Here is a 26,419-nt window from a genome sequence, read left to right on the forward strand (position 1 = left end):
GTTGCTCTGACAATCAGGACTTGTAAATTGGTAGCTTTCTGTAGATTTAGTATCAAACTTTAGGGCCCCAAATTTGATTTTTATTTTTTTTTTCAGAAGGGGGGCTACTTTAGGTGAGGCAACTAGTGCTAAGTGCAGAGTATGTGTTACTGGTTTGCAAGGAGAGTGGGTGCCAAAGAGGCAGACAGCTAGGATAAAGGCTTTTGTTCTGTTTGCTTGTATAAACTAATTCATGCTAATGGTCCTTTACAAGTCCCAGTTCACTGGACATGTGTTAACTATTTAGCTGCAGTCATATTTAACAAGATTGTAAAGTTAACATTACATGAATTATACACGGTTTATAAAATGATTATTTAGTCAGCGGAAAATTAAGTTCCTCAGTGTTTTCTAAATCTGAACTAGGACATTCATCAGCAGAGCTGCTACATTTTTAATCAACTCTACTGTCTTGCTGTAGCTATCATTCTAAATTGTCATCACTCTGCCAGACCTCTAGTTGCAGTATATATCTTAGAGTCACCAGCTCTACATTGCTAATTGATTTTTTTCAGCTCAGATTTAAGGCAAAGTGACATGCCATGCGGTATTTTCATCAAAGGGCCACTTACTTGCTTTTAACAAATGAAGCAGTTTACATATTAGGATGAATGATCTCGCATTCTGCCTAGTGATCTTCAGTTACTTCAGATTGTTTTATTACTAGGGATATATTTTTGAAGCAAGCTTGTGGAGGAAAACAGTGAGCAAGTGGGTTGAGAATTCTGCTTATGTTGAAACTAGTCCATTCAGGCATAGATTTTTCCCCCCAGAGCTGTTTCATTTTATACTTTTGTTTACTCTGCTTGAAAAAATATTTGGGACCCTTTCTTCTATTGTTCTAATTCACTAGTAAAGGGAAACATTTCCCAAGTTGAACTTCTAGAGCATTCCTACTAACAATAAGTTGAATATATACAGACTATGGTTAGACCAGTGTTTCTCAAGCAGAGTGCCTCAAGATCATTTTCAGGGTTTTGGGGGTATGCAGTATTATCATGGTGAGATCTGCAAACAACTACACATGATTCACAAGATAAAACCTGAGATTTCAAATAGGAATCCAAGGTGTCAAAAACATCCTTATCTGTTATAGTCTTTCCAAGTTCTTCGGAACAGAAGAATTGTTTTATTATTTTTCTGTAGTCCAAAAATGAGTGAAAGCTAAAAAGGTGGCATTTTCTAGTTCACCACCCCAATTGTGTTGTTGTTGTTTTTCCTTCATTTGTCCTGTCTAAACAGGGTCACAGTTGCAGATCTGTGATTTCATACACAGAAGGCCCAGTTCTACCAGTGTGTAAAACTTTGAATGATATTAGTGGGAACTACAGGCACTTAGGTTCAGAGCCAGTGAAGGACTTTGGTGTCCCGAATAGAATTTAGGCAGCATTAAGGTACCTACGTCCAAAACTGAAATCCAGAAAATTCCTGTGTGCTGCTGCCTAACTCCATTGAGGATTGAACTCCATGGTCATTTTTGTTTTTGACTTTCAAATCTCCCATGCTTACAACTGGCCCAGTCTTGAAAGGGCTGAGCAGGTTGGGAACTAGTTTAGATGTACATTTGACCAGGTGTTCCTCTACCAACATTTCCTGAGGAATTTTAAACAGTCATCAGATAAACAAACATCATTTTCTGCATTGTCATTTAGTTACTGTGCTGTCATTTAGTACTTCCAAAACACGTGAGGCATTTCACTGAACCCAGTGGATTAGAGTTAAGCCTTTGCAGGACCAAGTCTAAGCGGCATTTGTTCTGTAGATCTGTGAATCCTAAACAGGAAGGACTCACTAAATGACAGCGCAGTAACAACAATGCTGTAGGGGCATGTGTAGATGTGCCCCTGGAGTGGTGGAGATTCCCTCTTCTCTCTCCTCATAACCTGGTAAACACAAGATTTCAGGTTAAATCCTTTCAGAATATAGACTTGAGACTGGATCTCTCACTTCTTAATTGGGTGCACTAACACAAGGCTGTTACCACCATCTTGTTTTTAAAAGGAGTTACCACCACCTTGTTTTTAAAAATGTAATGAGCCCTATTTGGTTCTTTGAAACAAAGGGCTCAGTTACCAACCTCCCAGGGAGGGGTCAGGACTGTGGCTTCTGAATGGATAGAGATGCTTCCATCTAATCATGACTCAAATACTACTTTCCAGAAAACAAATGTCATTATACTATAGCATAGAAGTCTGGCATTTTTAACGGTTGTGCAAGTATCTGGCAAAGACATGTAGGACATTTCTAAGTAAATATCTGCCTTCATACCGGCCCTGGATAAATAAAGCTGCATATTTTTGTTTTGTGTGTTTTTCAGAGATAATCTAACTTTTCACTACAGGGCTATAGTAAAATAATGTCCAGTAGAAGTGCAGTAATTGATTTAAAAGATGTATAAACATATATTTCTATAAAGGTCTTTAATCTTCAACTAAAGCATTAATCCTCCTAGTAATTCTCAAATGCTGTTACATTTTGTCAAAGTTTTATGTTAGTTTGAAATTCAACTTTTCAATCAGATACCTTGGAGCTTACTGACAGCTTCTTTTTCTAGTATTTCCAAAATAATCGTAAGTTTTCTTCCCTCATATTATGCCTTGAAAATGTATTACAGGAAAAAGCCAGAATAAAGTCAGTCTTTATGCATCAAGGCACCTGACTCTAGACTCTGACTGACATAATGTTTAGCTTGTGGAATCCCCTAGTAAACCTGTTTAACTTTCTGTTGTTAAAATGAACACAAGGAGGCATCAGAAAATATAAAAATATTTTGGAGATACATGAGATTTTGACTGTGGAGTAGACTAATTAGCTCCACAGCAAACAACTTCTACACTTGCAGCTCTATTGGGCCACAGGAAACTAATTAATTCCACATCAGGGTATTACTTGTAAATACAAGTACAATTCTGCTACGGAGTTTTTTACTCCACAGCACCACATGTGTAGACACTGATGCGGCTGGCTGGGGCATGAGGTGTTTCAGTGTGGGGCTGCGTGCCAGCCAGCCCCACACTGGAGCACTCTTGTGCCCCAGCCAGCCCCTCTGCAGCATGCTGAGCCAAGTCAGAGCAGCCCTGTGCTGGCAGGCTGACCCCAGGGGCCTTCAGCCAGTCAGGGCTGCTCCTACCCAGCTCAATGTGCTTCAGTCCTGAGTAATAAACTCCAGCACAACATACATCAGAGTTTATTGTTGCACATTAGTAGCATATGTAGACACACCCATTGAGTTGTCAACTACAATTGAGAAGAATTTATGAAATTGATGCACTTAGATTTGTTTCTGTTCTTCTGAACTCTTCTATATCCAGCTTAGCTGTATAGGGGACTTTTTTTTCAAATATGAGGTTCAGTAGGACTTACACTCCCAACTCCTTGGAGATCTTAGGAATTTTGGAAATTCTGTCCCACATACACAATACTGTGTCAATTTTGAAACACTTTGTGCAATGCGTTTTGCATACTGTATACTATTTCTCGCTATAGCGTGTTGTTTATATAACTAGTCTGAAAAGTATAAAATGCAGGCAAGATGCACAGTTTCATAGTTGGTAGGTGTTGCGGGCATCTCCCCAGATGAATGGCCAGGCTGCAGCAAAATGGCAGAATGCTAGGCTGTAACACAGGCCTCTGGACGGGTGACCCTGGTCACGCTCACGAGGCAGGGAAGTCAACCGCATCGAACTGCCAACGAAGCAGGAAGGAAATTGCAACATAACTGGCTAAGGAGAAAACAATGAGGGGACTGCGGAGAGGAAAGGGCTATTGACGAGTGGAAACAGAATGCTGGCAGAAAGGTAACACAATTGGCCAGTAAAAATAAGTGAAAAAGAGTGAGGGTATAAAAGGGTAGAGCCACAAGGCCCTGACAGGGGAAGTTCAAACTGTAACTTCAAGCGTCAAAGGGCCCGCGGACTGATTACCCGCAGGGTTGCCCCCCCCGACCAAGGTCGTCCCTGATCTTGAAAGCAAGGGGCCTTGACCTGAACCCCGTGACTCAACGGACTAATTTCCCATTTAGCTGTTTGAAATTATTTTGATTGATTATGTTTTAATTATTAAATGACCTTTTAAGAAATATGAGTTGTTGACCAGGTCTGAGACTAGGGCCCCGGCCAGCCGCACCAAAACCACTCGTGGTTTTGAAAGCAAGGGGCCTTGATCTGAACCTCGTGACCCAATGGACATCACTCCCCAGCTTTGATTGTTTAATTATTGTGTGTTGTCATAGATTAGTATTATATAGGAAATCATTTGCTTGAGTTGTCAATATTTTATAGGTTAAAGCCAAATAAATATTGCATATTAATCATAAACTGCGTCCTCATTGGCGTCAGCCCACCGACCTAGCCACAACTGGGCATTTTCAACCTAGTGTGACAGTAGGGTCAGAAGGGACCTGAGCAGATTATCAAGTCTGAGCCCCTGCCATGGTAGGAAAAAGTACTGGGGTCAAACGACCCCAGCTAAGTGATTATCTAGTCTCCTTTTGAAGACTCCCAGCTTAGAAGTGAGCACCACCTCCCTTGGAAGTTGGTTCCAGATCCTAGCTGCCCTGGCTGTGAAGTAGTGCTTCCTGATGTCTAGCCTGAACCTACTCTTGGTCAACTTACGGCCGTTATTCCTCGTTACTCCCAGTAGTGCTCAAGGGAACAGGGACTCTCCTGTTCCCCGCTGGTCCCCCCGGTAAGTTTGTAGATGGCCACCAGATCCCCTCTCAACCTTTTCTTGTGGAGGCTGAACAGGTTCAGGTCCTATGGCCTCTCCTTGTAGGGCCTGCCTTGCTGCCTCTTGATTATGCAAGCGGCCCTTCTCTGGACCCTCTCCATGTTGCCCACATCCTTCTTGAAGCGCAGCACCCAGAACAGGATGCAGTACTCCAACTGTGGCCTGGCCAATGTTGCATAGGGGGGAGGATCATCTGCTTGGACCTGCTCATGATGCATCTGTGGACACATGACAAGGTGCAGTTAGCCTTAATGACCGCATCCTCACATTGGCAGTCCATGTTCATCTTGGAATCAATAATGACTCCAAGATCCCTTTCTGCCTTTGCAATGATGAGAAGGGAGTTCCCTAGCCTGTAGCTATGCTGCTGGTTCTTCCACCCTAGGTGCAGTACCTTGCACTTGTCAGTATTGAATCCCACCCTATTCACAGCTGTTCTAAAATTTGCACTATTTGGGATCTTGCCCAAAGTTCCCCAAACCTCCTAAGATAGCACTCAGCTGGAATCTGAAACTACTCCCACGTCACTTCATTGTCACTGTACAGTCATGCAGAACACGTTTTGCATGGTTCTAGGGGGAGATTATAACTAGGCCCACATTCACTCAAAACATTTTATGAACTTCATTGTACCTCCTGAAAAATGTGCACTGACTTTCAAAATGGTCACTAAACCATAATTGTTTACTTCGTTTTGAATTTTCAAACAAAATTTTGGGATGGGTCTCCTGCTGATTTTATATTGATTTGATATACACCTATTCTCATAATTTTTTATCCTCTTTCATATACCCTGTGCTAAGTTTACTCCTGCATATAGAAGTAAATCTGGAAATCAGAGGTGATTCACACTGTACATCTAAGATCAGAAGGGTCCAAACTATGAACAGGCTCTCAAATGAAATAGTTTAATTAGTTCCATATTTTACAAGTCTATTTATGGAAATAGCACCAGCTTCTGTTTGCACATGTATAATAATACTCTCTGTTCCTTAAATTGCCAATTGTTTGGCTGATTTTCTTTTTGCAATAATAACCCAGATATTTCAGATTTAGACCCTTTGTATTAGGCTGTCTGCAGTTATTTTCTTCCAAAGAATTATATTAATCAAGAAGGAGAACAGGCAGGTATTTTAAAGACTTTTAATTTTATGACTAAGCCTCCAGTGTACCGAATTACACATGTGCCTAACTTCAGACATGTGAGGCATTTCACTGAACCCAATGGATTAGAGTTAAGCACGTACTGGCTTTGCAGGAACAGATCTAAGCGGCATTTGTTTTGTAAGTTTGTGAATCCTAAACAGTGGGTCAAATGATAAGTAGATGCTAAATATTGTGTTTTGCAATGGGTGAGTCTACATGAGATGCTGACTGCAAAGCAGCCAGAAAAAAAACTGCAGTAGCATGTCACAGTACAGACAGTGCACAGTGCATTACTGCACAGTGGCATCACCTAAAAGACATTCACTGGCACCACCGCGCAGTAACTCCAGTTAGTGCACATTTATTTAATACTTGCTAATAGAAGTACTAAATAAATGTGCAGTAATGACTGTGCATCTTGTGTAGATGCACACAGTATAATTTGGATTCAAAGATGACTGATCTTGAGGGCAATGACCTAGTTGCACCTTGGGAGATATTGATGCCTCACTGACTTTGAGTAAATCAGCTAGGCCCATATCTACAAAGGTATTGTTTTGCTGTCTATTTCCTATGGACTTCACATTCCACTTTGAGTCAAAGAGAGTTAGGTGCCCATGTACTTGTACATGTTCTGCAGCTGAGCTCACAGAAGACCAGGTAGAGTTCCATTACAAGTACAGCAACCCCTCTAGCAACCCACCCCTACAATCAATAACCGTACAATTAACTCTCTGGGCCCTAATGAAGTGGTGGATTTTAAAAACACCGCTTCAATTTAGGGCTGATTAAAACCCCGAGTTGTGCACACTCCCTGTTGACTTACCTGCCTGTCCAGCGGGGAGGGGAGGGGGAGCTGCCAGTGGGCAGAGCAGTCCCTGGGCTGCAGGTGTGGGGCTGGTGCTTCCCTCTGTGGCAGTGGCAGCCCCCCTTCCCAGGTGGCATCCGCCCACAGGCACCTGGCTTGGGTGGTCCCAGGGAGTACCACAGCCATGGAGGGAATCACCAGGCCACCATGCAGTTCAGGGAGGCAGGCAGGGTCTGGAAGGGGGAGAGGGAGACAGATCAGGCTCACCACTTTTCTTGGATGAAGCCTGGTTTCCTAGGCTGGTGCCAGACTGCTTGCAGGGCTTCCTGAAGAGCAATGGAGCTACACAAAGCGTAATGCTTTGCTCCATGGATATAGGGCAACAAACTAAAACTCCTCAAAAGAGTTTGCTGTGCCCCAAGTCATTTAAGGTGGATTACACTGCTGAATTTCCTACAGCAGCTGGAATTAATGTGCAATATGCCACCAGGGTGTGCAAACACCAACACCATTAAGGCAATGCAAAAACATTTAGCCCATTTTATAGTGTAATGCAAACATGCCTCTACTTTTGTCTATGCAGTCACACAGTGTCTCCATTCCTATTCTCTTAAAAAAACTGGGACAATTATACTTCTTCTCCCCACCTTTATTTTCTCTTCTGTTCAGATTGCAAGCTTTTTAGAAGGGAACCAACTCATTATGTGTAGTCCTGATTTCAGCAAATAATAAAACAACAACCATGAACATCAGGGTAATATCAGTGTGTGATTATTCTTTGTGTGTTCATTAACAAGTGTCTAGAAGGTAAAGAATGCACATTTGAAGTCACATAACATACCAGTATATTCCATGATGCTAGGCTAATTACATCATTTATATTCTAGAGAACGATGGCAAGGTAAAGCATAATTTCCTGAGCTTTCACTAGATACCTCTTGAGTGGAACATGAGTCAGAGCCTGAACTGCACAGCTTATTACAGTATTATTAGCATAAGTTGTTTTAGTGATATAGTAAATAATTCATAAGGGAATTTGCAAAAGCAAATATGTTTCTTTCCCTACTCCCCCCTCCCCATTTTCATCAGGATCAAAGGAAATTGTTCAGTTTCTTCAAATATTTGACTTATTAATGCAGGTACTGTACATTGTTTGCCACTCCAGCTGTACTGTGTTTTCCTTTTTGAAAGTAAAGTGTCTGATACCTTTGTGAAGTAATTAAAGTAACAAAGAAGTTTGGAGAAAACTGATTTTCTAAGTTCATTCTCAAGAGAAAGTGAGACCAACAAAGCAGGGTTGGGCTCAATTTGCAATATACAAAGGACCAGATTTTTAAATACCTTTAGAAATCCGGTCCTGAATGCATTCTGAACAACACTGACTTAATTTCAGCTGAAGTCACTGGGACCTTTTTTTGCCATTGAGTTCAGTGAGAGCACAGTCACACCAAAACTAAGCACTCATTATGATTTCCTGTTTATATTATGATATCACATAAGGCACACAGGTTGCACCACGTGAGCCCAGATGTTTGGTTCCCCAGGGACAACTAGCAGTGGGATACTTTGTGTTGCTGCTACTTGTCCCCGGGAATGCCTGTGCCATGCACCCTCTGGTGCACAGCAGGTTACCCTGGGTGGGGTAGGGGAGGCTGGAGCTAGCCCTGAGATGGCCCCCGCACCCTTACCTGGGGGCCTCCTGGGGCTGCAGCAGTGTCGATCCTGCTGCTTGGAGCCTAGCTGGAAGCTGGAGCGTGGCTCCGGCTGGCCAGGCTCTGGTTTTGGGTGGCACATGCTGTCCCAGGAGGCTGCCTGGGAAGAGGCCCAGAGGGAAGAGGCCCAGAGAGAAGAGACAGAAGCCCATGTGCAGCATACCAGGGCAACAAGCCAGAGGGTAAACGAGCCTGCACCTGCACATGGTCAGCTGATCGGAAGGCGCAAGGCTCTGGGCCCAAATAAACCCCAGGACTGGGCCCAGGGAGGGTAGTTCCCTGCCAGCAGCCAAGGGGGAAGGAGCTGTCCCAGAGCAAGCAAAGGGGAGAGGCCTGTCTGCAGGAGCAGCTTCCAATACCGTTAAGGGATGAAGCATTCCCCAGTAGGGTTTGTTTGAGATTCTAGCTGAGCGGCTTGAATTTATGTTACAGCCCAGGGGCTTGTGTTTTGTTTATTGTTGTATAAAATCCCAGTGGTTTGGGTGAAGCTATTAGGGGAAGGAGGTGGCCTCACAGGGGACCCATGGCAGCATGGGGACCCCAGTGCCAGACAGGGCGCAGCATTTGGGGTGCACTGACCCCAGCACCAGAGAGGGTGCAGCATTTTGCAGGGCTGTGGAGAGCCCAAGCACCAGTGAGGCGCCAAGTGAGACAGGGCTGCGGAGAGCCCAGGGAGGACAAGGGGGCCGAACTGCAACAAGGCCCAGACCGAACAATGTCCATACCACCTGCAACGCTTGGGGCATGGTAAAGGGGTGGTTGGAGCCATGCATACAGCCCATAAGTCTAGGATGCCCTGAAACACCCACTGTAAATCAGGACCCACAAGGGATCCGGGAGCAAACTGTGTCCAAGAGGACGTAAAGGCAGCCTTCCTATTATATATTTTCCATCAAAGATGTGGTGGGTGAGAATCGAGGGTATCCATTGGGCCAACTTGACATGGTAAGGGGCTTTGGGAGATCATGGCCATCCTTTACAGCCCCTGTCCCATTACACAGATGTGTCTGTGGCACTACATACTGCCAGAGGCACCAGAACTTTGGGTTAGGCTTTGCACATGCACAGAATAGAAATCTCTCATACCCCAAACTGTTTACAATGTAGATTATTTCTAATCCATTTTATATAAGTAATAATAATTCAAGAGAGATAAACATTAGCAGTAGGGCTACAAAATGAAAATTAAATATAGATTTAAAAGAGCTCTGGGTTTTCTGATGAATGAATAATGTTTTGCTTTTACAGAGTATGACAGGGGCCATCTCACGGCTGATCAAGTCATTGGCTTGCTCACCTGTCTAGGGTAGTCTCCCCACCTGCTTCACCTTTGATGTACCTAATTAGTAGATGTCTACAAGGTGGGAGGCTGCTCATTTATCGCCATATGCCAAGAATGTAATCCCTGGCTCTGAACCTCCCCTTATACCATGTTTCATGCCTCACAGATGGCATTCAAATTACTCCCATTTCTCCCAGTCCCATTGCTGAGCCTGAACTCAGCCTCTGGCCCAAACATGGCCTCAGGGGTCCGAAGACTTACCTTGGCCACATGCCCCCCCTCATTGAGGCCTCACACTATCCTCTTGCTGGGTTAACTACTCTGCCCCCTCCCTGGGGTTTGCTCCATCAAACTACTAGGGCCAGCCTATGCACAGTCTTTCAGGTCCCTCGCACAGACCCTATTCTATGAAGCCCCTGTGCAGCCCTTCAGGTCTGCCTGCAAAGATCCTACTCTACACCACCTATGCGCAGCCCTTCAGGCCCCATACGGGCCCTATTCTAAATGGCCTACTGTGCAGCTGTTCCCTCACATGTCTTTTGACTGAGACCACCACACCACCTCCTTACTGGGGCTACTGTTCTGTCCCCTGCCTGGGGCTCTTGGCTTTATGCCCTTTGGGTCTCAGGCCTGATGACATACCTGCACCCTTCCCCATCCTGTCTATAGGGTAACCCATAAGGTCATGGTGGCTGCAGCTATAAGGCATCCCAAAGTTGCCTTTCACTAGGGAGACACAGGTGTGGCACTTCCTGGGGATCACGCCTCCAAAAGCAGCCCCACCCCACCATCCAACTTTAGCAGGGTGTAGTTTTAGGTCATGCCCCAGGACTAGGACACTCCTCCATTCCCATAGTTCCAGGTGTTCTGGAAGCAGTGGCTCTGGCCAGGCGATGCTGTCTCTCTGGCTCCCTGAAGCAATTGCCCACTCAGTTCTGAGGGCTTGGGTTTACAGTGAGGCTGCTCAGCCCCATCTTTTAATTCAGGAACTCCCTTCTGCTCATGTGACTGCCTCATGTAGCCACACTGCACCTGCTGGCTGCTCCATAGGCCGTTTAAGCCTCTTAAAGTGTCAAGCATGAAAGGTCCCCTATGGCATAGAGTTTCAAAAGGGTTAAAATGAAGATCATGTAATTACCATTGTACAAAGTAGTACGATGGTAATGGAACCAGCTTCCAAGAGAAGTGGTGCAGGCTCCTACCCTGGGGGTCTTTAAGAGGAGGCTAGATGTACACCTTGCTGCGGTCGTTTGACCCCAGTACTCTTTCCTGCCATGGCAGGGGTCACACTCGATGATCTGCTCAGGTCCCTTCTGACTCTAGAAACTATGAAACTATTATTATAAAGCATTCCCCATTTTAATGGGGAAATGAAGACACATAGAAAGAGTGAACATGAAATGTTGCAGGGAGGCAATTTTCATTCCAGAGTCTAAACTATCATTTCATACAGAAAGTTCATAGATTAGATTCATAGATGTAGGGTCGGAAGGGACCTTGTAGATCTTCTAGTCCGACCCCCTGCCCTGAGCAGGAGAGAAAACTGGGCTCAAATGACCCCAGCTAGGTAAACGTCAAGCCTCCTCTTAAAGAACTCCAAGGTAGGAGCCAGCCTTCCATCCATGGTTCATCCATGTGGTTTTCCTTTCAGGGTTTGTCTCAAGCACAGGGTTCAAACCTGCTCAAAATGCAGAGAAATTCTATCACAACTATGCAATTTCATCTGACTTAGGTTGAAGTTGGAATAAAAATTATTCTGTTAAAGAGAGAGTGAATTCTATCTTGTGTCTAAACACTAGATTCTTCCTGACAATTTATCAAGGCAAATTAGGAAAACTTTGAAGGGATGGAGAATGTATTTCTAGGTTGTTACATTCAATTCTCCATCTCAAACCTCATCCAAAAGGAGGGAGGGGGAATGTTCCCATCACCCTGGAATGGTGAATGGCCTTTGGAATACTAAGTTAGTAACTGGTCATGGAATAATATTTATTAAGGAGAGAAAAGATTTTCATATACTCATTAAGTTTAATAGGGACTTTCCTTAGCATCTACATTAATTTTGAATGGATAAACCAGGTAGTGCTTTTAAAAAAAAATTAATTACCCCTCTGGAAGTATACTCTTGACCTCTGCATCATGTATGTCTGTCTGTACTGTCCAGACTAAATTCATTTGAGCTTCTTGAGAGCTAGGACTTTTATCTCACTGTTTTTGTGCAGCACCAAGCACACTGTTATCAAGCAGATAAAAAGAAAGATAGAGCTCAACTGTGCTTGCATATATAGAAGGCCAATCAATGTAAACACAGGGTATCTCTAAATAGGAGAAAAGCGGAAGCCAGATGGCATGAAATCACTGATAGCTGTTTCATAAACTTTTTCCTGCAATCAAATCTAATTGAAATAACACTAGATTGTAGGCTTTAGCAGGTGGGCAGCACACACAGCTGCTTCTTCCAATTTATTTCCAAAGAATACATACATAAAACATTTCACAGGGGATGACATATGGGAAAAAAAGGTTAACCCAGATGGAATGCTGTCTTTGGATCTTCATTTTGCCAACAGATTTCTAAAGCCTGCATCTTTAACAATGTAGGCAGAAACATTTTCCAGCACAGTTGTATTATCTGCAGCAGTGTAGTACAGTAGAGATGGGCAGTTTCATTTCGGCCATGCAAGAGTCTTCAATTTTGATTTGTAGCTCATAAAAATCATACAGAGTTTGCCCAGGCAGGACTTTTATAGGTTGCCTACTCTATCCCCCTGTGGAGGCACCATTTGTCACAGCTGTTGATCTAACATGAAGTGAGCTCAAGTTCACAAAAGCTTATGCTGTACATATATCTTATTTAGTTAGTCTATAATATGCATATCTGTCTTCTGCCTAACTTCAGACTAACACAGCTAACTACCTCTCTTAAAATACCTCCAGTGAACAAGTTTCTGTCTCTAGCTACCTTCCTCCAATGCTTCACTATCTTTACAGTTAAAAGTTTTTTTCCTGCTGCCTAGGAAAAAATGGTTGAGTCTGAGTTTATGCCAATTTCTTTTTATCCTACTTCCAGAATATATGGAGAAAATTCACTGGGTTTTTTTTTGTGCTAGTCTTTATATATACTGAAGGAATGTTTTCATGTTCTTGGTCTTCTCTTTAGTAAACAAAAAGCCCCCACATTTCTTGTATTTTCTACACATATGCCCTGTTTTCTAGATATTTTACCATTCATGTTGCTCCCCTTTGGCCTTTCTCTAATTTACCACTGTCTTCCTTGAATGTGGTGCTACAAACTAGACATTGTATAAACTACTGCACCCTCTGCAGTGCTGAATAGAACAAGACAATTCTCTACATGTCTTACAAATGACCTGTTAATAAATCCCAGAATGAGATTTTCTATTTTTGTGATAGCAGTACATTGTGGAACATCCCAAAAATTCCCAGATAAGTTAGAAAATCCTATACTAGGTCTCGTCATAAACTATGGAACATAATTGTATTTGGCAGTTTCACATGGCTTTGACCAGAATTGTGTTGTTTGGGCAGAATTTGACTTCGATGTTATGTGTTTGAAACCAGTGTTCAAAGCAGAATGTGAGAAGAGAGAATATGGATAGAATGGGTGAATATGGACCCTAAATATACAAAAGGCTTATATGCAATGGCTGTGTGAAGCTTTGGGTGCTGATTCGATTTGGAGGGGATTCGGCCCGATTTGGCAGCTGAATCAAATCAGGAGACCAATAAAAAGGTCTGAATCAATTCAAAGCTCTCTGAATCAATTCAGAAAAGATTCAGAGAGCTTCGGTGATTTGGGCACTCCCCACTCATCAATGCAAGGAGCTGGACCCAGACTCTGTGCTGGTAAGTAGGGGCAGGGGAAGGAGGTTGGAGGAGAGGTAAAGGGACCATGGGGGGATCCCTACCAGTCCCTACCCCCTCTCCCAGATCCCCCATGGCTGCCTCACCCACCCCAGCTCCTGGTTTAAAAAAAAAACCAAAAAAAAACCCAGCCCCCACTCACTGGCTGCTGTAGTAGTCTTGGGGCTTCTGGGAGCTCATGGCAGAGACCCTACACACAGCGTGGGGCAGTGGGAATGGCCCCCTTGCCTGACAAGAGCTGATGAAACTGGGGCTTGTTTTCTTGTTTTTTTTAAACCGGGAGTTGGGGCTGGGCGGAGCAGCCATGGGGGGCTGGAAGAGTATGCAGGAGATAGGGGGATGCATGGGACAGTGGGATGCAGTGGGCATGGCTCCCCCACCTGGCAGGAGCCGATGAGTTCAGGGTTTTTTTTTATAAGAATCGAGAGCTGGAGCCGGGTGGGGCAGCCACTTACAGGGCTCGGAAAGTGGGCAGGGGATGGGACCTGTCTAATTCAGAGATTTGGCCGATTCAGCAGAATCTCGAAATCAGATTTGGCTGAATTGATTTGGGACAGTGATTCGAATCACCAGATCGTATCATTGTCCCCCAGATTGGCTAAATCTGAATCCAAAGTGAATACTAGTCACTTTGCACAGGCCTACTATATACATAGGGTGACTATGTTCCAGTTTAGCCAGGACTGTCCTGGATTTCATAGGCCAGTCCTGGCTGGCTGTTGAGAATTATAAGGGGTGTCCCAGAAATGCAAGGGTGTGGGGTGCAGTCTGGCTGACAGTTGGAGCAGCATGAAGACACTTGCAGGTGGGCAGGCAGGCACTGTTGCCCGACACACCACCCTGCCCCCACCCCTGCCAAGGAGGGGGTAGTATCTTGGGATGTCACAAACGAATGCCCCAGATTTCCTTAAGATGAGCCTACTTATATGAAAATTTTTAAAAAAGTAAGTTTCACATTGTTGTACTCAGTACAATAACTGTTTTAGACTGATTCCTAATGTCCATTCTCTTCATAGTTTGTTTTACATGAGACATGCATTTTTAATGGAATATAAAGACACACAGGGCTTCCTCTAGCAGTATTTGTAACATAATTCATTTCAAAGCTTCAGTCTAAAGAATCATGAATTTCCATTGGCACCACAAGAGAAATCAGAAGAGATATAATAACACTCCATAGTAAGACTTCATGTAAAATATGCCATTAAATATCTCTGAGCTCTTGGACTTCAGGTATATAAAAGCAGCCTTCTGCTTCCTTCCTAAATCAACTGTTATGTTCCAAAGAACAATATTTTCCCAAAAAGTAGGTCAGGAAGCTAGTGGCAATAGCACCATGTAGTGGGAGAAGATGTTTTGAAGCAGCATTGAGAATGAGCCCTGAGTGATATGACTTAGCAAGAAATAAACAAGTATGAAGTGAATGCTTTTTAAAAAACCTCTCTCACTTTTGTGACAGAGAAACCAGGAACATTCAGAAAGAATCGGTGACAAAAAGACCCAGAAAAGTCTCTGTGGGGAGGGGGAAGCAAAAAGTTTACGAAGCTTCAGAATAGTACAGAATCAAGATGATCCTTTGAAATGTTTTAGCTAAGGCCAAGCTCACACTTTTTAAAATGTAGCAATGGTTTCTATGATCATTTATGAGTCACCAGATAATTAAAAAGTCCAGTCCATACATACCCTGTTGAATTTTTGGCCTAAAATAGAAATAACACCAAATAACCACCATAACAAAGTGATATTGGAGAGGGATTATGCAAGATTAATAAAAATAAGGTTGTGAATTAGGTTAGGCCTTCATTGCCTTGTTTTCTACCTCTGTTTTTTAAATAATTTTAGATGACTTACTGAAAAAAATGGGTTTTTTGTGTGGAAGCAGTGAGTGTAGGGATGATTGCATAGGAGGAAATGGAAAAAAGAGGACAGAAGGAATGATGAAGATAAAGGGCAGGAAATATGCAGATCGAGCCCTTTGTATAGATCCCAGTATTTTAATAATACCTGGTTCCTATGTAGCATCTACCATATATAAATCTCAAAGGCTGCTTGCAGACATGAAAAAAAAAGAGGCACTTTACTTTCGTCTCCATGTGTTCCTGAGCCAAGTGCAGCACATACCCAAAAGAGGCATTACATTAGTTTGACCCAGCTCACCCAACACCAGCATCTGTATAGATTGAGCACTTCAGCCAGGCTTTTTGGCACTTTTATTTAATAACTGATTGGGTCATATTTAGATGAAAGTGCAAAAAAGCCCTGCTAAAGCACCTGATCTATACAGATGTTGGGAGTCAGGTCTAACTGATGTGCTTCCTCTTCTGGTAAAGCACTGGGGTTTTTTGTTTTTTTTGGGGGGGGGAGGGGTTTATGCCTGCAAGCAGCCAAAATGCTGAAAATGGAGATTTGGATCATTTTACAGATAAGGAAACAAGAGACACGTGGGGCATGTCCGCACATGCGCTTGCAGCAGCTCAAATAAAAATGGTGCAAATTTGAGCCAGGGTTTTTGCCTCAGCACACGTGCTCTGACATGCACTTTGTTGTGGAACAAATTGTGTCACTTCGGGCAAAATAACCCTGCCTGGCTCCTCCTGGACCTGCAGCCAGGGGGAGTTAGAGCTTGTGCCAGCACCTGTGCTGTCCCCAGAAGAATAAAAAGCTGCCCTGGGCAGTACCTCAGGACTACTTGTCCTCAGGAGCTTCAGGGGGAGAAGCCTCTGGGAGGAAGTTGGCCAGGCCCCTTCCTGTCCCAAGTGGTGGTGGCTGCTCCTGCTGTTGTTTCTGTTGCTGCAAGCTTGGTCTCAGGAGCTCCTGGGGAGAAGATAGCCAGGCCCTTTCCTGCCTCTGGCTACTGCTAGCTGCTGGCTTGTTCTCAGAACTTTTAGGAGTGAGTTGGCTGCATCCCTTCTTGTCTTGGGTTGCTGCTGCTGCTGCTGCTGCTGCTGCATCCCACCATGAGGGAGGTCCTCTGTTGCATGCTGCTGCCCCCCCCCTCAGGGAGGGGCCCACTACACTGCAGTGCACCCCAGCTTCTGCACCCCTGTTCCAGCCTGCTGCCCAGCCTGCTGCTAAGCTGCAGTTGGGGACAGCCTGGGGAAGAAGCCTGCACTGCCTCCCCCACCATCACTGCCAGAGCCTAAAGGTGCCTTGCCTACCCCAGCTGCCTTGGCAGGCCAACCCCCACCTTCACCTCTACTTTCACTAGAAGCACACCCTGAGTGGCTGAACCAGATGTCTCCCACCATCACTACTGCTGATGCTGCTGCCCCCTCTCAGGAGAGAGGGAGATTCCTTGCTGTACCACTTTGCACCACGCCTACATTGGATAGTCAATTTCCTAATTGACTGAATGCTCCTGCTCTCCCCCACAGCTACCTCACTGCATCTGATCCTGCTTTGTCTTCCTGCCTACTGCTATGCTGCTGAGTGCCTGGCTGGAGGCCTGAGGTGCTTCTGGACAGATCTTCAAAAAACAAAGCTCCTCCACAACTGAGCCATCTCATCAGCAGCATTCCCTGTGTGTTCTGGCCCTTGTGTGGTAAGTTCTGTGGTCCATTCCCCCTGCCCTGGTGATTGTTGTGTGGCTGAGTAAGCCATCTTGAGTTTCCCCAGCCCTTATGTGTGTGTTTTCCCCCTCCCACACATTTTCAAAGCAGAGGCTTCCCAGTTTTTTTTCCTGTGGGGCTGTAGCTTGCTGAGCTTCAGACCCCTTCCTCCCTACCCCACTTCTCCCCCACAACCCCAGGCTGCCCCTATTAGATTCATCAGTTCCACTAGATATTTTGTGTTTTCTCAATTGTCTTCCCTGCCTCCATGTGAAAAAATGCCAGTGCACTAACCTCCAGGGAGGGGGGGACAGATACCCCAATATGGGGGTGGATCCCAGCAAAGCCCCTAAGGGGATACATGCCCCTGCAACTTCCACTCTGGAGGCAGAGTCTGACCAAACTCCTCCATAGTTTCATAGTTGGTCCCTCACAGACATGCACCAGGATAATTCTCTCAAAAAGCTTACCGAGGATCAAGTTAAGACTAACTAGCCTATAGTTTCCTGAGTCCTTCTTCCTCCATTTTTGAAAATGGGAACCACATTGGCCCTTTTCCAGTCTTCTGGCACAATGCCAGAGCACCACGAGTGCTTGTAAAGCTGTGCCAGGGGTCCCACAATGATGTCTACTAATTTCCTCAGCACTCTGGGGTGGAGATCATCAGGATGTGCTGATTTTAGATGCATTCAGTCCATCCAGAAGTTTCCCTGACTAGCTCCTCTCTGACCCTAGACCTGGGTGCGTCTCCCCTAGGGCCTATGGGGATCCTAGTGGGGGGGATGACCTGGTCCCTGCTCAGAAAAGTGGAGGCAAAGAAATTGTTAAATAGGTTAGCTTTGCTATCTGGTGCAATGACCAAATTTCCTACGTTACTCGGTACCTTCTTTTCACCCCATTTTTAAAAAAGGACTTCCTGTTGTTGAACTTGGTTGCTAGTCCCAGTTCCATCTCCGCCTTAGCCTTCCTAAGAGCCCACCTACAATCTCGAGCCAAGGAGGTATAATTCTCCCTGCTTATGACCCCCTCCTTTCCTTGGGCGTATGCCTCATTTTTAGCTATGAGACATTCCTGGATGCTTTTGGTGAGCCATGGGGGTTTTGAGCATTCTTGTCCCCTTTTGATCCGCATTGGGATTGTCACCCTTTGGGCTTGGACGATTATCTCCTTAAGGAATGACCACTCTTCTTGGCCTCCCAACTCCCCTCCCTTCCAGGACCTTGGAGCCTCCCCAACTAGCCTCCTTACCTCATTGAAATCTGCCCTCCTGAAGTCCAGGGCTACTGCCTTGCTGCAGGACTTTGACACCCTGCGCTGTGAATTCCAGTAGGCGATGATTGCTATCACCCAGGTGGTTGAGCACCTGCAGTCCCCTCACCAGGTCGTTATCTGTGGCTAGGACCGGGTCCAACAAGGCATTTCCCCTGATGGGAGTGTGCACCTTCTGGGTTAGATTGAGGTCCTGTAACTTGGCTAGGAACCTATGTGAGTGGTCAGACCTGGATGAAGTGCCAACTGCCCAGGTGGAAGGACCTGCACTTCGAGACCTGGGTGCAGGCCCTGGCTTAGGCAGTGGGGGCCCCCAAGATCATGGCGGCCTCCCACTTTCACAGCAAGGGGATCTTTTCCCTTGCCTTGGATAGTGCCGCACAAAAGGTGGTGGAGAGGGGGCTTATGGTGGAAGGTGAATACGTCTCCCTCAGGCCTCTAGATGAGCTGAGAACTGGGGTAGTTCTCAGCTCTGTCCCTCCCTATATCCCCAGTTAGGCCCTGCTTCTTCAGTTCCAAGCTCTGGGGAGAGTTATCTCCCTGGTGGTGGCCCTCTCGCTGGGGCGCAACCACCCAACCTCGGCCACGTGTGCTCTTTCTGTCACCAAGTTATGATCCAGCTGGCAGTGGGAGCACACCTGGAGGCTGAGGGGTGCCTGGAAATTTCTTATCAGGGGGGCCTCTGGTGAGGATTTTCTATACACTGGGGGAACTGCGGTGCTTCTGGAGCTGTGCCCTGGGGCACTTGCATCATAAGTGCCCCATGGGTCAGGTGGGGAGGGCATCTATGGGTCCCACTGACAAGAGGGGTGCCCCTACCACCGGCAACCCTCCCCCTTCAGGCTCCCCTGGCACCCCAGCCACAACTATGAGCTCCCCCCCGTGAGCTGAAGGGACCCCACCCCCAATTTTAATGAAGTCCTAGGGAGGGCAGCAGCAAGCAGGGGAAGACAGGGAGCAGGGCCCCCCTGTCCCAGTTATGCCCCTGTTGTGGCTGCCCCACCCCTCCAACCCTCCACTTCTCCTACTGGAGCGTATCCACCTGAGGACCACCCCATGGCTGAGTGGGTGCAGGACCCCTCTGGGCTTAAAGGCAAAAGGAATGCCTGGGCACAGCTGGAGCCCTCTGACAGAGGACTCCTCTCCCTCTCCCAAGACCACCACATGGTGGGAAGGAGCGGCCCAGCCTCCGGGAGGCTCTCCAGCTGCACCTGACACCCCACTCCTGGGAAAAATCAAATGGGTGATCCCTGTGGAGGAGGTTTCAGGGCTGCTAGATAGTTCTGAATAGAAGCCCATGGAGAAAGCCCCTCATTCTGCTCACCAGGGCCTACCCCCTGAAACCACAGGCACCGAGGCTGAGGCCTACCCAAAGGAAGGCCCTGCAGCAAAGCCTCCTCCCTTTGATCTGGGGGATATAAAGGTGCCAGGGCTCACCCTGCTGAGTCCTGAGGCAGATGCAAAAGCCACCCCAGTGCCTGGTGGGTCTGCATTTGTCCACTTGCACATCCAGCTCCTTTGGGAGAAGGACAGTGGCTCCTGCTTCTTCTATCAGGAGGTGAACAGGAGGTGGGGGGCTCACCTGCCTTCTGGTGGATGACAGCACCCCCCTCACAGATCCAGGCAAGATACACCAGCATGTGTGGGCCTTCTATGAAGAACTCCTTCTCCCTGCATCCAACCAATACTGAAGTCTGTCAGACCCTGTGAGAGGGACTCCCACAGGTCAGCGTAGGTGACCAGGATGGGCTGGAAGCTTCTCTCACTCTGCCTGATACCTGGCAACAAGGTGCTGGGCATTGATGGGTTGACTGCAGAGTTCTTATTGGGCTTTCTGGGGCATCCTCAGCCCAGACCTTGCCATAGTCTGAACCAAATCCAAGGGAAGTGGGGAGCTCCCCCTGTCATGCTGGAGGGCCATGCTGCCCCTCCTGCCAAAGAAGGGGGAACTCCATGACCTGAGGAACTGGTGTCCCATGTCCCTCCTCTGCATGGATTACAAGGCAGCAATGAAGGCCATCTCGCTCCGCCTGTGGTCCGTGCTGATGGATGCAATCCATCCTAACCAGATGTACACGGTGCCTGGATGTTCCATCTTTGACAACCTGGACCTGGTTTGGGATCTCCTAGAGCTAGCATGCTGGGAGGGCCTGTCTTTCACCCTCCTGTCCCTGGACGAGGAGAAGGCATTTGACAGAGTGAATTATGGGTACTTCACAGGCATGCTGCAGGCATCTGGCTTTGGGCCCTGCTTTGTGCAGGCTCTCCAGGTATGGTACCCCTCTGCAGAGTGTTTGGTCAAGCTCAACTGGACCCTTATGGAGCCCATTCCATTCAGGAGAGGGGTGCATCGAGGCTGCCTGCTGTTGGGCCAGCTGTATCTCTTGGCAGTGGAGACCTTCCTCATTTTCCTGCAGAAGTGGGTGGCAGGGAGCTGACGTGGCTGGTCTTATCGCATATGCTGACAATGTACTCCTCATAGTCCAGGACTCATGTGACCTGGCACAGGTGGAGGCCTGCCAGACATTGCACTCAGCAGCCTCCTCTGCCCAGGTCAACTGGGTCAAGAACTCTGGCCTGGCAATGGGTGACAGGTAGGCTCACTCCCACCCATGCTTCACAGGATCCACTGGAGTGTGGGATCACTGCTCTACTTGGGGGTCTATCTGTCCCCCCATAGACCCCTCCCCACCAGAGAACTTGCACCAGCTGGAGGCAAGGGTGGTGGAGCAGCTCTGGGCATAGGCAGGGCTCCTGAGATATTTCTCCGTGTGTGGGAGAGTGCTGATGCTGAACCAGCTGGTCCTGTCAATGCTTTGTCATTGCTTACACACCCTGCTTGTGCCCCCTGAGATCCTGGCAGGACTTCAGAGATGGGCGCTGGAGTTTTTCTGGCCAGGACGGCACTGGGTCACTGCAGAGGTCCTGAGCCTCCCCTTGTGGAAGGGCTGCCAGGGCCTGGTTTGCTTTTCAAGCCGGGTCCTGGCTTTCCACCTTCAGGCCTTGCAGTGTCTGCTATATGGTGTGAGTAGCCACGTGGCATGGGACCACCTGGGGCATGCTTTCCTCTGCTATTTCCAGGGGCTTCAATACTACTGGAAGCTCCTCAGTCTGTGAGGCTTCTTCTCCCTGCAGGACCTGTGAGGGCTGCCAGATTTCTACCAGGACTGGAGGCTGGTCTCCACCTCCAGTTCCTCCACAACAATTGTCCAAGGTGCTGACCTGCTCACCCCCAGCTGGAGGTGCTGATGGCAGAGGCACCCCAGTTCTGATGGAGGTTGATCCTGGTTGGTGTCACCATGTGGACAACATGGAGAGTGTCCAGAGAAGGGCCACTCACATGATCGGGGTCGGCAGGGCAGGCCCTATGAGTAGAGGCTACAGGACCTGAACCTGTTCAGCCTCCACAAGAGAAGGCTGAGGGGGGATCTAGTGGTCTGTTACAAACTAGTCGGGGGGACCAGCAGGCACTGGGGAAGTCCCTGTTCCCCCGAGCACTGCCAGGAGTGACCAGGAATAATGGTCACAAGCTGGTAGAGGGTAGATTTAGGCTAGATATCAGGAGGCGCTACTTCACGGTCAGGGTGGCTTGGATCTGGAACCAACTCCCAAGAGAAGTGGTGCTTGCTCTTACCCTGGGGGTCTTTAAGAGGAGGCTAGATGTGCACCTTGCTGGGGTCGTCTGACCCCAGTACTCTTTCCTGCTATGGCAGGGGGTCGGACTAGATGATCTGCTCAGGTCCCTTCTGACCCTAGAAACTATGAAACTATATTGGAGACCTCCTAGACTATGATAGGTGGGAATGGGTGGACCCTGCTGCACTGGCCCAGCGCATGTGTCTACCCACAACATGTGCAATGTGCCATCTGGTCCAGGAGATGAAATCTGCCCTACCTCCTGACACCCTTGCCTTTGTTGACCAGGTCCTGTGCAGCAACGGTCCCGGTTCCCCCCCACCCCTGCCTGGTGTCCTCCAGCCCACTGGAGTTTGTCATGGGGCTTGCGCCTTTCCCAGCTTCATGGTGCTCCCTGCTCCACCACCGGAGCTGGCTGGAGGACAGCAGACCAGTCTGCTTTTCCACTGTCCATCCCCGCCACCTCTATGTGCTCGTGAACCACACTGTCCATCATGTCGGCCACACGTCCCACGCAGACACCAAGTGGTGGGACCTGCTTGGTGAGGGTGTGGTTGGGGCACCCCAGTGGCTGAGTCTATACTCCACCCTTATCCACAAGCCACTGGGGATGTCAGCTGGTGGAGCCATCACCATAGGCATGTATGTGGGGAGCTTCACGGACACCCCAGTTTCCTGCCTCTGGACACCCCAGTCTCCATGACCCTCAAGTGCACCAGGTTGCAGCCCCTCTACCTCCAGAGCCTCCTGTTGAGGTTCTGGTTGAATTTCACCCCCCAGATTTTTGTTTTTGGTCACTTCATCTGTGGCCCCACCAAGTCCTGGGACCTCCTTGTCAACCTCCTCCTGGACCTGGCCAAGTGGGCCCTGTATTTGACCAGGAACGAGGCTTTGGCCGGAAAGGTGCCCGGAGACTGTGGAGCTGCTTTCCTCTCACTTGTCAGTCCACATTTCCGGGCAGAGAACCAGTGGGCGGCATCCACCGGCTCCTTGGATGCCTTTGAGGACCGGTGGGTGTAGCCCGGGGGGGCTCTCCTTGGTGTCCCCTTCAGGCACATTTATAACCCTTTGACACACACAACACTCCTATCCTGTTTTTTCCATTAATTGTCCCAAGTATTTTGTTGTAACAGTCACCCACTAGCCCCCATACAATAAGGGCTACTCATAGGGAGGGAAAGACTGCAACAAGACCTGGATAGGTTACAGGAGTGGGCTGACATAAACAGGGTGCGTTTCAATACTGACAAGTGCAGGGTGCTGCACTTAGGCAGTAGAAACCAGCAGCACACTTATAGAATGGGAAACTCTCTTCTTGAGAGCATGGAGGTGGAAAGGGATCTCAGAGTCACTATTGACTCCAAGATGAACATGGGCCGACAATGCGAGATCACGGTTGGCAGGGCTAACCGGACCTTGTCGTGCATCCACAGGTGCATCTCAAGTAGAGCCAGGGAGGTGATCCTCCCCATCTATGCGATGCTGGTCAGGCCACAGCTGGAGTACTGCGTCCAGTTCTGTGTGCCCCATTTCAGGAAGGATGTGGAGAACATTGAAAGGGTCCAGAGGAGGGCCACCCACATGATCTGGGTACTACAGGGCAGACCCTACAATGAAAGACTGTGGGACCTAAACCTGTTCAGCCTTCACAAGAGAAGGCTGAGGGGGGACCTGGTGACTGTCTATAAAGTCACTAGGGGGGACCAGAAGGGTTTAGGGGAGACACTGTTTCCCCTAGAGCCCCCTGGCATGGCAAGGAACAATGGACATAAGTTATTAGAGAGTAGATTTAAATTAGACATCCGCAAGAACTACTTCACAGTTAGGGCAGCTAGGAGCTGCAACCAACTTCCTAGGGAAGTGGTGCTGGCTCCTACCCTGGGGATCTTTAAGAAGAGCCTTGATGACTACCTGGCTGGACTCATTTGAGTCCAGTCTTTTCTCCCGCCCAGGCGGGGGGTCGGACTTGAAGATCTACAAGGTCCCTTCCGACCGGACTTCTATGATTCTATGATTAGCTGGGTGGGCCTTAAGGCCCACACTATTTTGAATTTTACAAATAGACAGAAGCTTCTAGGGTCCAGCCACTTGGTATCTGGGGACACTAGCCCCTTGTGTCAGCTAGACTGCTGGAGCAACATCCCCAATTCACTTTTTAAAATACCTCCAAATCCACATTCTTCCACAATTAGAACAAAAGAGAGAGAAAGGGAGACTGATCAGATGGGAGATGTTTTATTGCTATACTTACAATGTTAAAGAAATTTGGAAGCCTACTAGTGTCTCTAGCATCATCATAAAATAAATCCTAAATATCTATATGTTTTAATGGTTGCTTTTGGTTTCCTTATCACATGGTGGGTGTGTTATAAGGGATGTGCTGCAGTAGGGGAGACTCCAGAGACCTTTCCCCACAGTAGCCCCCAGACAGGCCAACCCACAGTGCTACAGCCTGGGGTGCTTCAGGGGCACAGACCCCAGAGCCCTTTTCCCACAGCCCCTGCCCCCCTGCCAGTCAGCAGCATGCCACAGCCCAGCCAAGGTGGCTGCCAGGACAGAGGCCTGGAGTCCTTCCCTTGAAGCACTAACTTGGGTCAGTAACAGTCGAGGGAGTGGAATCAGCCTAGCAGTCAGGCAGAGCTCTGGAGCCCTGTCTGAGGCTTGAACACAGCCCTGCACAATGTCACCTGAGGCACTGGCACTCTAAATTAACCCTCAATGGGATCTGGCACAGATGTTCAATAAAGTGCTCTAAAAGAAAGTGCTTTAGGTTAGTATATATCCATCCAGGGTTAACTTAGGGTGGGATCCACCATTTTTAAAGCACTTCATGAGCCATCAACATCTGTTCTGTTAGGGCTGTAAAGTGCTTTCTGCATGCTTAAAAAGCGTGAAGGGTAACATCTGTACTCACCCATAATCACTAAGCAACATTGTCTTCCTAGACTAAAGTATGACTATTCTTTTCTTAACTTCTAGGCTAGATACAGATATTCAAAAAGTCTGAGGCAGTGTTGATCTAAGTTACACGGTTTTCGGTTTTTTAGTTTAGAGCAGTAGCAAACAGAACATACATTCACCATTTGGTAGGAGGAGGGAGGGAACAAATCTTAGACTAGGTTCTGCCACTTTTTAACCAGTCTATGCATGCTGAACTTTTGTTCTGTTACAGGTATAGACTGGTTTCTAGTCGCTTGTACTGGTAAAAGTGTGTACCTGGCCTTACTGTCACATATGACCTGATGCTTGCAACTCTGTAAAGTATTGGAAATACATGTGCCAATGAGTACATTTTGTTTTCTTTGTTACATGCTGATATATCATGTCAACTAATTGTGGCACATGGAATATGTCTGCATAGTACAACGTGGGGTTGTGAACGGATACCTGAGCCAGCTGTGAAAAGCTAGGCTGCATACCAGAAGTAGCATAGTCATGTTAACAGAGTGCTTCACCTAGGCTTTTATATGCCTCAGCAATGCTAATTAGCCTTGGTGGAATGCTCCATTAACATAGCTGTTCTGCTTCCAGTACCTAAGCCAGCTCCATGTTGTTGTGCCATGTAGACATACCCACGGAGGGCAAGGGACTTAATGTGTAAATTTGAGTGAACATTTTGCTTTTTGCAAACATGTTGAAGATTCTGAATCTGTGCAAAATGAATGAGTGAAAGATTGTCATGTTTGTCCTACCCTAAATATATTGTAGGACCAAGGATAGAAATAGGCTGACTTGGCTTCAAAAATACAGGCTTCTACTATTTGAATGAAAGTAAAATTCTCTTCAAGCACAATTAATAGTAAGGATTTTAATTTCCAAGGGTTGGTAGTCTAATTGCACATTATCTTATACAGTGAGTTCAGAAGGAGCTTTAACTACTTAAAATATATAGGGGTTCTCCTTTTTTAAGTGCTTTAACAACAACATTCAGGAATTTTTTTCAGCTATTGTCACAGAACTGGTATGGAGAAATCTATAGACACTCCAACTGTATATTTATCAACTCAGATATCCACTTCCCCTTGGAGTTGTAACATTTATTCTATCTTCCCTCTACCAAGTTATAGCTCATCTCAGACTATAACATATTCAGGGTAAAAACCATGTGTTTATCTGTCTGGGTCATACACATTTGTGGTAATAAAATTATCTTAATTCACTGCTATTTTACAGTGGAATTCCTATTTGTCTGATCCATTTTTTAAAAATTACTCAACATCTGTGCTGCAGACACAGTCACACAATCACAAACACATCTAGAATCTCTGTTCTGCAGCACTGGTTTCCATACCACAAAAGATGTTTTATATCTATCTATCTATAAAAATTGGTTTGTGTTTGATATGGAACGTGCATCCATATACAT

General features: G+C 46.8%; 1 protein-coding gene across 1 annotated transcript in view; it reads left to right on the forward strand.

Annotated features, from left to right (window-relative positions):
- LOC149870117 (uncharacterized) overlaps window positions 1-26,419 on the forward strand; it is a 64,778-nt gene that overhangs the window by 19,341 nt on the left and 19,018 nt on the right. The window contains exon 4 of the mRNA XM_090035606.1: window positions 16,975-17,141. The gene's annotated coding sequence lies outside the window, so the exon portion shown is untranslated. The remainder of the gene's footprint in view (window positions 1-16,974; window positions 17,142-26,419) is intronic.

This window comes from Crocodylus siamensis, chromosome 2 (genome assembly GCF_052110815.1).
Source record: "Crocodylus siamensis isolate JL-2025a chromosome 2, ASM5211081v1, whole genome shotgun sequence".
Classification (NCBI taxonomy): domain Eukaryota; kingdom Metazoa; phylum Chordata; order Crocodylia; family Crocodylidae; genus Crocodylus; species Crocodylus siamensis.